A 15,710-nucleotide genomic window follows, 5' to 3' on the forward strand; every position below is an offset into this window, starting at 1 on the left:
CATCAAAGGCAAATTTTTGCGACTGTTAGTTTGTGTTACATAATCCACCTACTGCTGTAGATTGGGAGTAAATGAGTCACACGTGTTTGAATTTATTTTCTTTTATTTTTTTGAGACTGGGTCTCACTCTTGTGCCTAGGCTGGAGAGCAGTGGCATGATCTCAGCTCACTGCAGCCTCAACCTCCTTGGACTCAAGTGATCCTCCCACCTCAGACTCCCTAGTAGCTGGGACTACAGGCACATGCCACCATGCCTTGCTTTTTTTTTTTTTTTTTTTTTTTGTATTTTTTGTAGAGACAAGATTTCACCATGCTGACCAGGTTGGTCTCAAACTCTTGGGTTTAAGCAATCTGCCAGCCTCAGCCTCCTAGAGTGCTGGGACTACAGTCATCAGCAATAGTGCCTGGCCTGAATTGATTTTCAGTACCTATGTTAGACACAGCATTTCACAAAGCTCTGAGTACCTCCAGTAGAGAGTACTTCTAGATCTACTATGTATTTTTCATCAATACATGTAGTCATACCATTAATGCAGTGGACAAGCATTATACTGAGAATAAAAAATACTAGACTTTGTGCTCACTTTAGCAGCACATACACTAAAATTTGAATGATACAGAGAAGATTAGCATGGCTCCTGTGCAAATTTGTGAAGCGTCCCATATTTTTAAGGAACCTAAAAATCTTGAGAAAAGGTTAGACAAATTGTTAACTGGAATAACCAGTATAGGGAAGAACATAAATGACCTGATGAAGCTGAAAAACATAGCACGAGAACTTTGTGAAGCATACACAAGCTTCAGTAGCCAATTTGATCAAGTGGAGGAAAGGATATCAGTGATTTAAGATCAAATTAATGAAATAAAGCAAGAAGACAAGATTAGAGAAAAAAAGAGTGAAAAGAAATGAACAAAGCCTCCAAGAAATATAGGACTATGTAAAAAGTTCAAATCTATGTTTGATTGGTGTACCTGAAAGTGACAAGGAGAATGGAACCAGGTTGGAAAACTCTCATAAGTATATTATCCAGGAGGACTTCCCCAACCTAGCAAGGCAGGCCAACATTCAATTCAAGAAATACAGAGAACACCACAAAGATATTCCTCAAGAAGAACAACCCCAAGACACATAATTGTCAGATTCCCCAAGGTTGAAATGAAGGAAAAAATGTTAAGGGCAGCCAGAGAGGAAGGTCGGGTTACCCACAAAGGGAAGCCCATCAGACTAAGAGTGGGTCTCTCAACAGAAACCCTACAAGCCAGAAGAGAGTGGGGGGCCAATGTTCAAGAATCTTAAAGAAAAGAATTTTCAACCCAGAATATCATATCCAGCCAAACTATGCTTCTTAAGTGAAGGAGAAATAAAATTATTTACAGACAAGCAAATACTGAGAGATTTTGTCACCACCAGGCCTGCCTTGCAAGAGCTCCTGATGGAAGCACTAAACATGGAAAGGAACAACTAGTAGCAGCCACTGCAAAAACATGCAAAATTGTAAAGACTATCGATGCTATGAAGAAACTGCATCAACTAATAGGCAAGATAATCAGCTGGCATCATAATGACAGGATGAAATTCATACATAACAATATTAACCTTAAATGTAAACAGGTTAGTGCCCCAATTAAAAGACAGACTGGCAAATTGGATAGAGTCAAGACCCATCGGTGTGCTGTATTCAGGAGAATTAATTTATTCAATTCTTGAATTGAATATTGGCCTGCCTTGCTAGGTTGGGGAAGTTCTCCTGGATAATACACTTAAGAGTGTTTTCCAACTTGGTTCCATCTCACGTGCAAAGACACATGTAGACTCAAAATAAAGGGATGGAGGAAGATCTACCAAGCAAATGGAAAGCAAAAAAAGCAGGGGCTGCAATCCTAGTCTCTGATTAAACAGACTTTAAGCCAACAAAGATCAAAAGAGACAAAGAAGGGCATTACATAATGGTAAAGGGATCAATTCAACAAGAAGAGCTAACTATCCTAAATATATATGCATTCAATACAGGAGCACCCAGATTCATAAAGCAAGTTCTTAGAGAACTACAAAGAGACTTAGACTCTCACACAATAATAGTAAGAGACTTTAATGCCCCACTGTCAATATTAGATCAACAAGACAGAAAATTAACAAGGATATCCAGGACTTGAACTCAGCTCTGGACCAAGCAGACCTAATAGACATCTACAGAACTCTCCACCTCAAATTAACAGAATATACATTCTTCTCAGCACCACATCACACTTATTCTAAAATTGACCACATAATTGGAATAAAACACTCTTCAGAAAATGTAAAAGAAGAGAAATTACAACAGTCTGTCTCTCAGACCACAGTGCAGCCAAATTAGCACTCAGAATTAAGAAACTCACTCAAAACCGCACAACTACATAGTAACTGAACAACCTGCTCCTGAATGACTACTGGGTAAATAACAAAATTAAGGCAGAAATATAGATGTTCTTTGAAACCAACGAGAACAAAGACACAACGTACTAGAACCTCTAGGACACATTTAAAGCAATGTTTAGAGGGAAATTGATAGCATTAAATACCCACAAGAGAAAGCAGGAAAGATCTAAAACAGACACAATAATATCACAACTAAAAGAACCAGAGAAGTAAGCAAGAGCAAACAAATTCAAATGCTAGCAGAAAAAAAGAAGTAACTAAGATCAGAGCAGAACTGAAGGAGATAGAGACACAAAAAACCTTCAAAAAATCAATGAATCCAGGAGCTGGTTTTTTGAAAAGACCAACAAAATAGACTGCTAGGCAGACTAATAAGAAAAGAGAGGAGAATCAAATAGATGCAATAAAAAATGATAAAGGGTATATCACCGCTGATCCCACAGAAATACAAACTACCATCAGAGAATACTATAAACACCTCTACACAAATAAACTAGAAAATCTAGAAGAAATGGATAACTTCCTGGACACATACAACCTCCCAAGACTAAACCAGGAAGAAGTCAAATCTATTAATAGACCAATAACAGGTTCTGAAATTGAGGCAATAATTAATAGCCTACCAACCAAAAAATGTCCAGGACAAGACGGATTCACAGCCAAATTCTAGCAGAGGTACAAAGAGGAGCTGGTACCATTCCTTTTGAAACTATTCCAATTAATAGAAAAAAAAAAAAAAAGAGAATCCTCTCTAACTCATGTTATGAGGACAGCATCATCTTTATACCAAAATCTGGCAGATACACAACAAAAACAGAAAATTTTAGGCCAATATCCCTGATGAATATTGATGCAAAAATCTTCAATAAAATATTGGCAAATCCAGCAGCACATCAAAAAGCACAATCAGGTCAGCTTCATCCCTGGGATGCAAGGCTGGTTCAACATATGCAAATCAGTAAACATAATCCATCAGATAAACAGAACCAATAACAAAAATCACATGATTATCTTAATAGATGCAGAAAAGGCCTTTGACAAAATTCAACAGCTTTTCATGCTAAAAACTCTCAATAAATTAGGCATTGATGGAATGTATCTCAAAACAATAATTGCTATTTATGACAAACCCACAATCAATATCATACTGAATGGAAACTGGAAGCATTCACTTTGAAAACTGGCACAAGACAAGCATGCCCTCTGTTACCACTCCTATTCAACATAGTGTTGGAAGTTCTAGCCAGGGCAATCAGGCAAGAGAAAGAAAGGGTATTCAATTAGGAAAAGAGGAAGTCAAATTGTCTCTGTTTGCAGATGATATTATTGTACCTTTAGAAAACCCCTTCATCTCAGCCCCGAATCTCCTTAAGCTGATAAGCAACTTCAGCAAGGTCTCAGGATACAAAATCAATGTGCAAAAATCACAAGCATTCCTATACACCAATAACAGACAGAGAGCCAAATCATGAGTGAACTCCCATTCACAATTGCTAAAAAGAGAATAAAATACCAAGGAATACCACTTAAAAGGGATGTGAAGGACCTCTTCAAGAAGAACTACAAACCACTGCTCAATGAAATAAAAGAGGACACAAACAAATGGAAGAACATTCCATGCTCATGGATAGGAAGAATCAATAATGTGAAAATGGCCATACTGCCCAAAGTAATTTAGAGGTTCAATGCTATCCTTATCAAGCTACCACTGACTTTCTTCACAGAACTGGAAAAAATACTTTACATTTCATGTGGAACCAAAAATGAGCCTGCATAGCCAAGACAATCCTAAACAAAAAGAACAAAGCTGGAGGCATCACACTACCTGACTTCAAACTATACTACAAGGCTACAGTAACCAAAACAGCATATTACTGGTACTAAAACAGATATACAGACCAATGGAACAGAACAGAAGCCTCAGAAATAGCACCACACGTCTACAACCATCTGATCTTTGACAAACATGACAAAAACAACCAATGGGGAAAGGATTCCCTATTTAATAAATGGTGCTGAGAAAACTGGCTAGTCATATGCAGAAAGCTGAAACTGAATCCCTTCCTTAAACCTTATACAAAAATTAACTCAAGGTGAATTTAACACTTAAATGTAAGACCTAAACCCATAAACCTAGGCAATACCATTCAGAACATAGGCATGGGCGAATAGTTCATGACTAAAACACAAAAAGCAATGGCAACAAAATCCAAAATAGACAAATGGGATATAATTAAACTAAAGAGCTTCTGCACTACAAAAGAAACTGTCATCAGAGTGAGCACACAACATACAGAATGGGAGAAAATTTTTGCAATCTATCCATTTAACAAAGAGCTAATATCCAAAATCTATAAAGAACTTAAACCAATTTACAAGAAAAAACAACCCCATCAAAAAGTGGGCAAAGGATATGAACAGACACTTCTCAAAAGAAGACATTTATGCATTTGTTATGCATAACAAACTTATTAAAAAATGCTCATCATCACTGGTCATTAGAGAAATGCAAATCAAAACCACAGTGAGATACTGTCTCATGCCAGTTAGAATGGTGATCATTAAAAAGTCAGGAAACAACAGATTCTGGAGAGGATGTGGACAAATAGGAACACTTTTACACGGTTGGTGGGAGTTTAAATTAGTTCAACCATTGTGGAAGGCAGTTTGGCAACTCCTAAAGGATCTAAAACTAGTAATATCATTTGACCCAGCCATCCCATTACTGGGTATATACCCAAAGGATTATAAATCATTCCGCTATAAAGACACATGCACACGAATGTTTATTGCAACACTGTTTACAATAGCAAAGTCTGGGAACCAACCGAAATGCCCATCAATTATAGACTGGATAAAGAAAATGTGACACATATACACAATGGAATACTATGCAGCCATAAAAAAGGATGAGTTCATGTCATTTGCAGGGACATGGATGAATTTGGAAACCATCATTCTCAGCACAGTAACACAAGAAGAGAAAAATAAACACTGCATGTTCTCACTCATAAGTGGCAGTTGAACAATGAGAACACATGGACACAGGGAGGAGAACATCACACACTGAGGCCTGTCCTGGGTTCGGGACTGGGTGAGGGATAGCATTAGAAGAAATATCTAATGTAAGTGATGAGTTTTTGGGTGCAGCAAACCACCATGGCACATACATACCTATGTAACAAACCTGCACGTTATGCACATGTACCCCAGAACTTAAAGTATAATAATAATAATAATATAATAATAAATTATAGACTTTGGCACAAGCCACATGTTCAAGAATAAATTCATTAAAATTCCTTAAATCTCAATTGTCTGGGGTTGGATTTGATTTTGATGGTCTCCACATGCTGTAAAATTCCATGACTCTGTGATTACACCATTAGAATCTTTTTCCCAAATACTGATTGTTTAGCCTGGAAGCTACAGAAGATTTCAAAAGACCTTCTGAATTAAAACAGAGCAAGGGATTGCCCCCTTCCCCTTATAAGACCTTGTAAGGCCTTGTAAGTCTCTGAAGGGAAATAAAAGTTTATAGTAATTGTGCTTAGATGGCTTCTGCATTCACAAGTTCCATATCTGCTGATTCAGACAACCATGGATCAAAAATATTTGCAGGAAAAAAAAAATAACAATATGACAATAGGAATAATACAAACAAAAATTACAATTTAACAACCATTTACACAGCACTTACACTATATTAGGCATTATAAGTAATGTAGACCTGAGGATGTTCGTGCATATACTAAGCAATTTTATCTAAGACCCTTGATTTGTGGTATCCAGGGGGTCCTGGAGTCAATATCCCTCAGATACACAGGGATGACTGTGAATTTGTAGAATTTTTATTTTTCTTTCATCTGCATCCACTCTGATAGGGCCAAACAAGTGGCAGAAGGCAAAAGTTATGTGGAGGTGATTAAATATTTTCCAGATGAATACTGTCATGCTAATATAAAGTCTTGCATGTCCCATGGCAATCCTTTCTGAAACAATTAGCTAAATATAGCTACATGTTGCCTATATTGATTAACAAACTGAAAAAAGACTCTATTGTATACAGTTTACCAAGAAGGGGTATTTTTATTTGTGTTCATTTGTTGGATTTTTTTATGGGAAAAGATAGGTGTGGTGGAGGAGATAATCAAGTCTGGAGAAATTAGGACATGTTTGTGGGGAGTAATAATGAAATGAAATACAAATATGTACAAATTCTAGGTTGCTACCAAAACTCTGATCTGCATCCTGATTTCTGGAAGAGAAAATAATAGGACCAGCGTCAGTCATTGTGTATCTCAGCTACTTTTAACAATTCTTAAACTGTCCCATCACTTGCATCTTGTTGTATCTGGCAAATAAATACAACTGATCAGGTCACAGTTCACTGGGAAAATGAACAAACATTCCAACCACCAGCTCTATTATTTCATTACCATGCCTTTCCCACTTCTGCTTGTTCTCTGGGTCCAAAGTAAAATTGTGAGCACCCATTGCTTTCAGGAGCAAAAAAGGGATGTACTCTATCACGGAGCAAGGATGGTCTACCATAAGTCAAAGTGTGGAAACCAAGGCCTCTTTGTCTGCTAAGGAGGCAAGGAACAGGCAGGGAATCCAGGGAACCTCTGGTGTTCTCAGAAAGCCTCCAAGTAGATTGGGATAAAATGTCATTTCCAGATTACTTGCAGCAGGAAATGGTGGTAAGATTAATTTTGTTTGGAGAAAATTGCACAGAATAAGAACTCATTTGTTTACTTTAGAGGTGTATTGCCATTTGATTGTATTTAGTACAAACATTGACTGTTCGCAAACAATTTATAGATCCGATCTATTACTATAACAGTAGGAGAGCTTTAAATGGCCTACTGAAAGCCATTACTAAATGAAATACTTTGCATATTAGCAGCAAATCTGCACCCTTTCTATTCTTGAGGAGAGACTCTTTTTTTGTTTGTTTGTGTTTGTGTTTGTGTTTGTTTTTGAGACGGAGTCTCGCTTTGTTGCCCAGGCTGGAGTGCAGTGGCCAGATCTCAGCTCACTGCAAGCTCTGCCGAGGAGAGACTCTTACACACGGGGTATGTTAACTCAGGGCAGTGAATTACTGCATGCAAACAGGGAGCATTTATAAGGAAAGAGTTTTCAAAGCAATGCTGCAAATCCAGCCAGCCTTCCCAAGGAACCTACCTGACCAGACTCTTGACAATGTGTCTCCTAGAGTCAGGATGAAGTTCATCCTTTCTTCATTGACTCCCTTGAGACAACTGTACAAGGAGGCTTTGGTCTCCACCCTTTATAGCAACTTGCTCCATGATTCACAGCCTTTACAGCTCTCCAGCCCACACACACACACACACACACACACACACACACCCCTCTTACCTGAATTCAAATAGAGTTCTCCCATTAAAATTCACATACCTTTAAAACAGGTAGTTCTTTAAGCTATTCTAAGTCATTGATCCTTGGAGAAATAATTCAGGATATAAATCTACTCTTCGGAAATTTTCTTTTCTCTATATTAGTATTGTTTTGCCACTTACTACCTTAGGATATTTCTTTGACAATCTTGGAATTCTATTATTTTTAATCAGAGCTGTTGATGTATGATTTACATATAATAAAATTCACCAAATTTAAAGGGTACAATTCAATGAGTTTGGGCAAATACACTTAATCAAGTAAACATACCAGAAACATGATGTGGAATATTTCCATCACCCCAAAAGATTCTCTTTGCCCCTTCAGAGTTAATCTCCTATACCTACCCCACCTTTAGCCATTTGAAAATTTATCTGCTTTCTTTCACTATAGTTTTGCTTTCTAAAATGTCTTTTAGATAGAGTCATTGACTGCGTAATCACTTTTGTCTGGCTTCTTTCTCAGCATAATGCTTTTAAGAGGCGTCTACTTTGTTGCATAGCATCAGTAGCTTATTTCTTTTTGTTGCTGAGTAGTATTCCATTATATCAATATAGTAGTGTTTACTTATCTATTCACCAGTTGGTGTGCTCTTGGGTTATTTCCACTTAGGCTATAAAGCTACTTTGAACATTAGAGTACAAGTCTTTGTATAAACATATGTTTCATTTTTCTTGAGTCAATATCTAAGAGTGGGATTGCTAGGTTAAGGAAAATGTCTGTATAGCTCTATAGGAAAGTAGCAAAAATGTTTACCAAACTGATAATACAATTTTGCGTTCCTACTAGGAACATAAAATGTTTCTAATTGCTCTACAATTCTTGATTTAGTCAGATTTTTAATTTTAGGTATTCTAATTGGTGTGTGGTGGTTCCTCATTGTAGTTTTAATTTGCATTTTCCTAATGTCTGGTAACAATACAGGAGTTAAGAAGAAATTACTTAGGCAGATACTGAGAGGGGTACAGAAGTTCTCGGTAAGGTTTTCGTTTTAATGAAAAGCAGCCCCAAATCATTTTCTTTTCTAGCAAAGAGTGGCCTGTAAAATCAAGTTGCAGACGTAGATGCCGGCAGTTGCGCCAATCACGTTCAAAATGGTGACCTCATCTCCCCTTCTCTTTATCAGCCATGTGTACAATAAGGTGGTGTGGGTCAATGGGAAAGTTCATTTGCATAATAAGATTAGGGTGGGGAAGCCAGCCTTCCCCATGCACTATGTAAATGTCATACCTGCCTGAACCAATCTGTGAGCCTTACGTAAATCAGACACTGCCTTCCCAAACCTGACTATAAAATCCAGCACATCTGCTGCCTGCCAGTCTTTTCTGCTCGGAGACCCCTCTCTCTATGTAGAGAGAGCTGTTTCTCTTTCTCTTCTCTTCTGCCTATTAAACCTCCCCTCCTAAACTCCTCTTGTGTATCTGTGTCCTAAATTTTCCTGGCAAGAGATGACGAACCCCAGTGTATATACACCAGACAGTGTAACCTTCATACTGGGGGCTTTTCAAGGATACCCAGGTACAACATGCATTGAAAGAGTCAGTAGAGAAGCAGACTCCATCTCTGTCTTTTATTTCAGGGCTCTTGGCCTCCATTTTAGAACCAAATCAAACCAAATACTGGGCCCCCTTCAGCCATTTAATAATGATTAGCATGGACACCAGCCTTACAAGACTTGGGGGACAGGCTTACTGGGGAGAATATGGAGAATCCCCCAGCACCCATGGGTTGCTGGGCATGTTGCCTATGTTTGAACCAGCTTCCTTTCACAGAGGACTTAGCTGTCACATGGGGCTGGAAGACGTTTTGGAGCAACTGAGGATTTCTGGCTGGGCCTATCCCCCGGTGTTACCCAAAGGCTTCTGGACTGACCCAGCCTTTAACCATCCGATGGGGTGTTGGCAACAGGATCTTCAACTTTTCTATTGTAATTTCCTCCTTTCCTGTACATGGCCACCATATCTCTTATCTTCTGTGTGTATGCAATGTGTGGAAAGTTTTATAGTTCAGGAAAGTATTCTTGTTTGGCAAGATCAGGAATGTCATGGTAACTGGGGATATAACCCAAGGGAAAGTGTTTTTATGATTTTCTAGAAACAGAGTTCCCCCTCACACACACACATAGTGAGCGTCACTCTCTGTTCTTGGTCTGGAGAGCACATAGCATTTCCAGGTCTCTCACTGCCCTTGGTATGTAGAGCACATGGCATGTCAAGGTCACTCTGCCCTTAGTCTGGAGAACACTTGGCATTTCAAGGTCAACAATGCCACCTAATGGAATGGGGACCTTCTCAGTGAGGCACATTTTCTGCCCTTTACCAAAACACTCTAGATTCTGAATTCTCCCTTTTTGTGCCCCTCTAGTAGAACTCAAGCTTTATACTGCTTCTGTGAACAAGAAAACTCTGACTAAAATGGCCTCCAGAACCAAATTTTAGTCTTGATATTGTCTCATCAGCAGAAAAACAGTCATTTGGTCCCTATATTTTTAAGGCACCTATTCTGCCTCCAATTTAAATAATACTTAATTAGTAAAGGGATTTTAAGTTTAGAAGTTAACCAGAACCATTCTCTAAGGGTAGACACTTTAGCACAGGCCATAATAGCAGGGTATAGAGTTCAAACCAGCACACTTCCTCCATTAAGGAGGGAATTGCAACTGTCACATAGTCTCTCCTAAGACACATATTTTGGGGAGCCAGATAAGTCACACAAGTCTAGGAAGTTAAAAGGAAATCACAGGAAATTACAGGTACAGGACTAGAACCACATGGGTGAGTGTGACTCATCCTAATCACTTAGTTTCTCTGGTTCCATGGCTGGGGGTCATGCCTGCAACCATGGATGGCACACTTAACAAGGTGCCATGACCCAGGAACCGTGGAGGGAAAACAGCAGGGGGGACGCCCCCATTGTCTTCCTGTCCACCCTGGGTCACGACAAAAGGAAAGAGACTAAAGGAATGCCTATTTCTTGCTTCTCTTTCTAGATAGGTAACAGATCATCTTTAGCTTGCAACCCTCTGGAGTGTATCCTGAAGCTCAGGGACTCCTTTGACCCTAAGAATTTAAAGAAAAAGTGGCTCATTTTCTTTTGCGCAAGGGCATGGCCTTCTTACTAGACCTTTTGCAGGAATTACAAAATCAACCCATCTCTTTTAGTAGTCATATCAGGCGGGCCTATGGAGAATGATTCTCCAAAGTTAGAGAAGCAACTTCCAGTTAGCCCCTTTTTCAGGGCTCCCTCAGGTTCCCTTCTCATTACAGTACCTTAGACAAATAAAGGGAGATTTAGAGCAATTTTCTAATGACCCTGATAGGTATATGACAGGTTTCTAAAATTTACCTCAGGTGTTTGACCTCTCATGAAGGGATGTTAGACTGCTCCTAAGCCAAATCCTAACTGCGGCTGAAAAACAGGCAGCTCTGCAGGCAGCAGAGAATTTTGGAGATGAGCAACATGTCTCCTATTTCCCAATAGGAAGAGAGGTTGTACTTCTTGACAACCCTAATTGGAACCCCTAGACTTTTCTGTGGTATTTTTCCATCTTTCACAGTTTAAAATGGCTCTTTTATAATGTTCTTCCAACCTGGGAAAAGTTAATTTACCCAAACCTTAAAATGCTTGGCTTAGAGTTGAGTTAGGGGGAAGGGAACCCAGAAGCCTGACATGCCAGCAAAAAGGTAAAAAAAAAATTTAATAGTCAAGCTTTTGGCTTCTCTCTCCCTGCGCAAACCAGTAAAAGGGATGATAAAGATTATTTTTTATATTCTTAAGTTTTAATTAATGAAAGAGGATTTGTGAGGATGGTCTTAAGCTGTAGCCAATCTGGTGTACTTTGTGTGTCTTTCCATATGATTCTCTGAAAAAAAAGGTTACCTTAGGTTAGGATACAGGTATAGGACCCCATAAGCCTGTTGTTCAAGCCAGCTCAACAAAATGGTCAGTTAACAAGGTTGGCTACAGGCCTCCATCTTGATTCATGTCCTTGGAAACGTACTCTGTAACCACGTGGTAATACTTTGTTTTAATCTCCACCATTTTACAATGGTGGATGTATTCTTGTGCTAAGTCAGTTCCTGGGTGGAGGCCATAAAATCAGATAAGCCAGTTTATCAATCTGGGTGGTGCCAGCTGAACCATCAAGGGCAGAGTTTAAGAAATATCTTAAGCCCTGATCTTGAGAGCTTTAGAGAAGGGTCAAAATCTTGTAGCATCCAGGTGCATGACTCCTAAGCCATGGTTTCTAATCTTATGGCTAGTTTCTTGGTCTTGTCCCTAGGAAAGAGGGAAGCATATCTTCATATCTTAGGAAGGGACTACGGTCATCTTTTTTTTTTTAGACTATAAACTGTAAACCAGGCTCCTCCCAAAGTTGGTTTAGCCTATGCCCAGGGATAGACAAGGTCAGCTAGGGGGCTGGAAACAAAATGGAGTTGGTTGGGTCAGATCTCTTTCATTGTCTCAGTCACAATTTTGCAATAACGGCTTCAAAACCTGCTTATCACTCCTTTGAAAATACCTTTTTTAGGGCCTAATAAGCAGGCAGAGCTGAAGGCAAAGACAGATCCCCAAAATTAAGGGTGCTATTTTATACTGGATGTTGGATCCCCAAAAGGAGAGAGATACTATGGGAGAAGACATACATTCTCCCATGTACATTCACAGTTAAGTCATAACCTAATTAAGGCTTGTTGGTTTCACCTGTGAAATTACTTTTTGTAAAGTTCAAAAGCTGAAAATCTGAACTGCTTGGCATGGCTAAAGTTGAGTAACAAGGGATTTAAAAGGATTTTCTTAAAGAGTTCTCAGCTTTGGCCAGGCGTGGTGACTCGTGCCTGTAATAGCAGCACTTTGGGAGGCCAAGGGACATGGATCACCTGAGGTCAGGAGTTCGAGATCAGCCTGACCAACATGGTGAAACCCTGTCTCTACTAATAATACAAACATTTGCTGGATGTGGTGGCACATACATGTAATCCCAGCTACTCAGGAGGGCTGAGGCAGGAGAATCGCTTGAATCCGGGAGGCAGAGGTTGCAGTGAGTTTAGATCATGCCACTACACTCCAGCCTGGGCAGCAAGAGTGAAATTCCATTTCAAAAAAAAAAAAAAGGAAGTTGTCAGCTTAATTAAAAGTAAGTATTCAAGTTATGGGCATATTTAAATGGCCTTTATATTTTTCTCTTCTTGGATCTTGTTTTTCTGAAAAAATGTTTTTTTCTGAAAACAATTTTTTTTTTTCTTTTCAGCTGACTGAATTATTTTCCTCCATTTTTTTCTCTCTTTCTACTCTTAATGCACACAGGAGAGGCCCTAAGATAACTTCTGGTAGCCTGGGACTCCTTGGGAGAAAAAACCTCTGTTTTCCTCCTGAAACCTCAGGAATTAAAAGCAGATGGTTCCCTCTCAAAATCAAAGGCTCTGTTCTGTTTTGCATTGTGTTATCTGACAGTTTTGAGTTTGGGGGTATCAAATTACCTCACATAATGAGAGAGTTTTGTAGTGTAATAACTAGGTAGGAAATATATTTTAAGTGATGGCTAATAGTAGTTATGGAGGAATGCTTACCTCTGCACATTTGAATCAGAGAAGATTGTTGTTGGTCACCTAAAAGATATGGAAATATCTCCACCCTTAACTAAGAGATGAGACTCCCATGGAGAATGGCCTGCGTACAAAATAAGACAATTGGCTTTCGGATGCCTTGCAATGAAATGCATGGTAGAAGCACTGCACTGTCTTCTCGCATAGTATCTCTCTCCTTTTGGGGATCCAAGATCCAATATAAAATGGCACCCTTAATTTTGGGGATCTATCTTTGCCTTCAGTTCTGCTTGCTTATTAGGCCCTAAAAATGCATGCTATCCTGGCCTTGTTGCTCCAAGGTCTCCACCCTGAAGCCAGTAATCCAGTTAAGAAAGTGGCAAATAAAATATCTTACAAGTGCTGAATCTTCTGTCTGTGTCACTATGTATGTGTTGTGTGTAATGTCTATAAAGAGATCGAATTGATTGGCTTAAGGAAAAATAAGTGCTTAAATATTGTTTAGTTCACATGACTTTAATTTTTAAGAAATAAAAATAGCCTTAAGTAAAGTGCAAGTGTTGTCAAAATGCAAATAGGTTGTCGAAATCGTAAAACCTAGACACTAGGTTTGCTAAATGTTCCAAGTTTTTATACTCCCTGCTTTACAGATAGGTAAGGCTTGGATGCTGGAAAGAGACCTTATCTACACTTGTGTCTGAGTCCTAGGCTCCACACCTGGTACATAATTAAAATTGCTTACTAACCAGGTTTTTCACCAAAAGTAAAAGTTGCTAAGAGTTAAGATTCTATCATGTATTTGAGATCATTAAAGTTTTACATACAAGTTATATAAAAACAGTAAAATGTATTTTTTAGTAAAAGATCATAAGAAAGCATGGAAATATAAATTTTGCCAAGGGATGAGGAATTCTGTTAAATTTGGTAAGATAAAGCTAGAGGTTTAAGCAAGCTGTAGTAAGATTGTAAAAATTAATCTTGCAAAAAATGTGTAACATTAAATTCAAAACAGTATTATATTGTCTTTTCATAAATTGAGCATTGAAATAAAAGCACAGCAAGGTTGTCTTCAGATGCTAATCTGCCCTTTAGCAAAAGGTGTTATAAAGGATTTTTAAAGATTTCACCTCATGGTCAAATTGGTTAAGATCAGATGGAATTTTCTATGAGGTTTCATCAAAATATGGTTTAGCATTAATAAACTAATGCAAGGGTAAAATTTGACTTTGAATAACATTTTCATGTAATAGTAAAGGCTAGTGAAAGGTTTTTGCCTTTTGAGTCATCATTTTGGCAAAATAAATAATTTATGGCAACCTGGAATTCTATTTTATAACATCAAGTGTTTTAACCCTCTAACATTTAACAGGCCTCCCAAAATCAAACTTTAAGTTTTAAAATTGCCTTTCCTGATGCGTGGCTTTCTGGATGGTTCAGAGGGCCCGGACACATCCAGAGAAGAGGTAAATAAGATTATTTGATATGTTTAGTCACATGGTATTGCCAAAATGATGTCCAATCTTCATTAAGTTATATTTTGGTGAATAATACTAATATATGTTCCAAAATTGCATGGGATTTCTAAAATTGTAATGTCTCAGTATATGCTGTCAATCATAATTAAGGTTAAAGTTATTGTAAACCACAGAGATAACTAAACTTCTTTGTCAGTCAGGTTTTTAACTGTAACTACCCTGGAAATTTTGTCATTCACAGACAATTGTTGTCTTGCTTTGTTCCTTCTTAAAAGATAGATTATAATCAAGTTATAAGACTTTAACAGGTGTTTTCAAGTGCAGGTTTCTAATAGTTTTGAAGATTGTAGCATTGGAATAGACAAAAAATGTCCAAGACTCATGAAGAACTGAAATGTTCGAGAATATCAAGCAAAACAAGAATTAACTAAATGGACTGCACTCAGAAAGCTGACGCAGCCTTTTTGACTTTTGTTTGAAATATTGCTGATCTTTGTTTTGTTTTTCAGAGTCAAGAAAAATTATTTTGAACTATTTATGGCCTTTAATAATAGAGTAAGGTATACTACTGTGTACAAAATTTGGAGATGTTTGTTTCTCTCTTCCTGGTTCCTCTAGAATTTGGAAACTATCTGTGAGTACTCTTAACTTACGGCAATATGGTTGTTTGCATCAGTGCAATAAGAATCCATTTTTTTCTTTGTATTTATTTATTTATTTATTTATTTTTGAGATGGAGTTTCACTCTTGTTGCCCAGGCCGGAGTGCAATGGCAAAATCTCAGCTCACTGCAACCTCTACCTCCTGGGTTCAAGCAATTCTCCTGCCTCAGCCTCCCAAGTAGCTGGGATT

The 15,710-nt window shown here is 38.2% G+C and overlaps 1 long non-coding RNA gene and 1 pseudogene across 14 annotated transcripts in view; both read left to right on the forward strand.

Annotated features, from left to right (window-relative positions):
* The window catches only part of LOC139363494 (uncharacterized), a 588,541-nt gene that overhangs the window by 233,057 nt on the left and 339,774 nt on the right, over nucleotides 1-15,710 (forward strand). The gene's annotated exons all lie outside the window — the stretch shown is intronic.
* Nucleotides 577-670, forward strand: LOC112426811 (U6 spliceosomal RNA; annotated as a pseudogene).

The sequence above is a fragment of the Macaca nemestrina genome, chromosome 5 (genome assembly GCF_043159975.1).
Source record: "Macaca nemestrina isolate mMacNem1 chromosome 5, mMacNem.hap1, whole genome shotgun sequence".
NCBI lineage: Eukaryota > Metazoa > Chordata > Mammalia > Primates > Cercopithecidae > Macaca > Macaca nemestrina.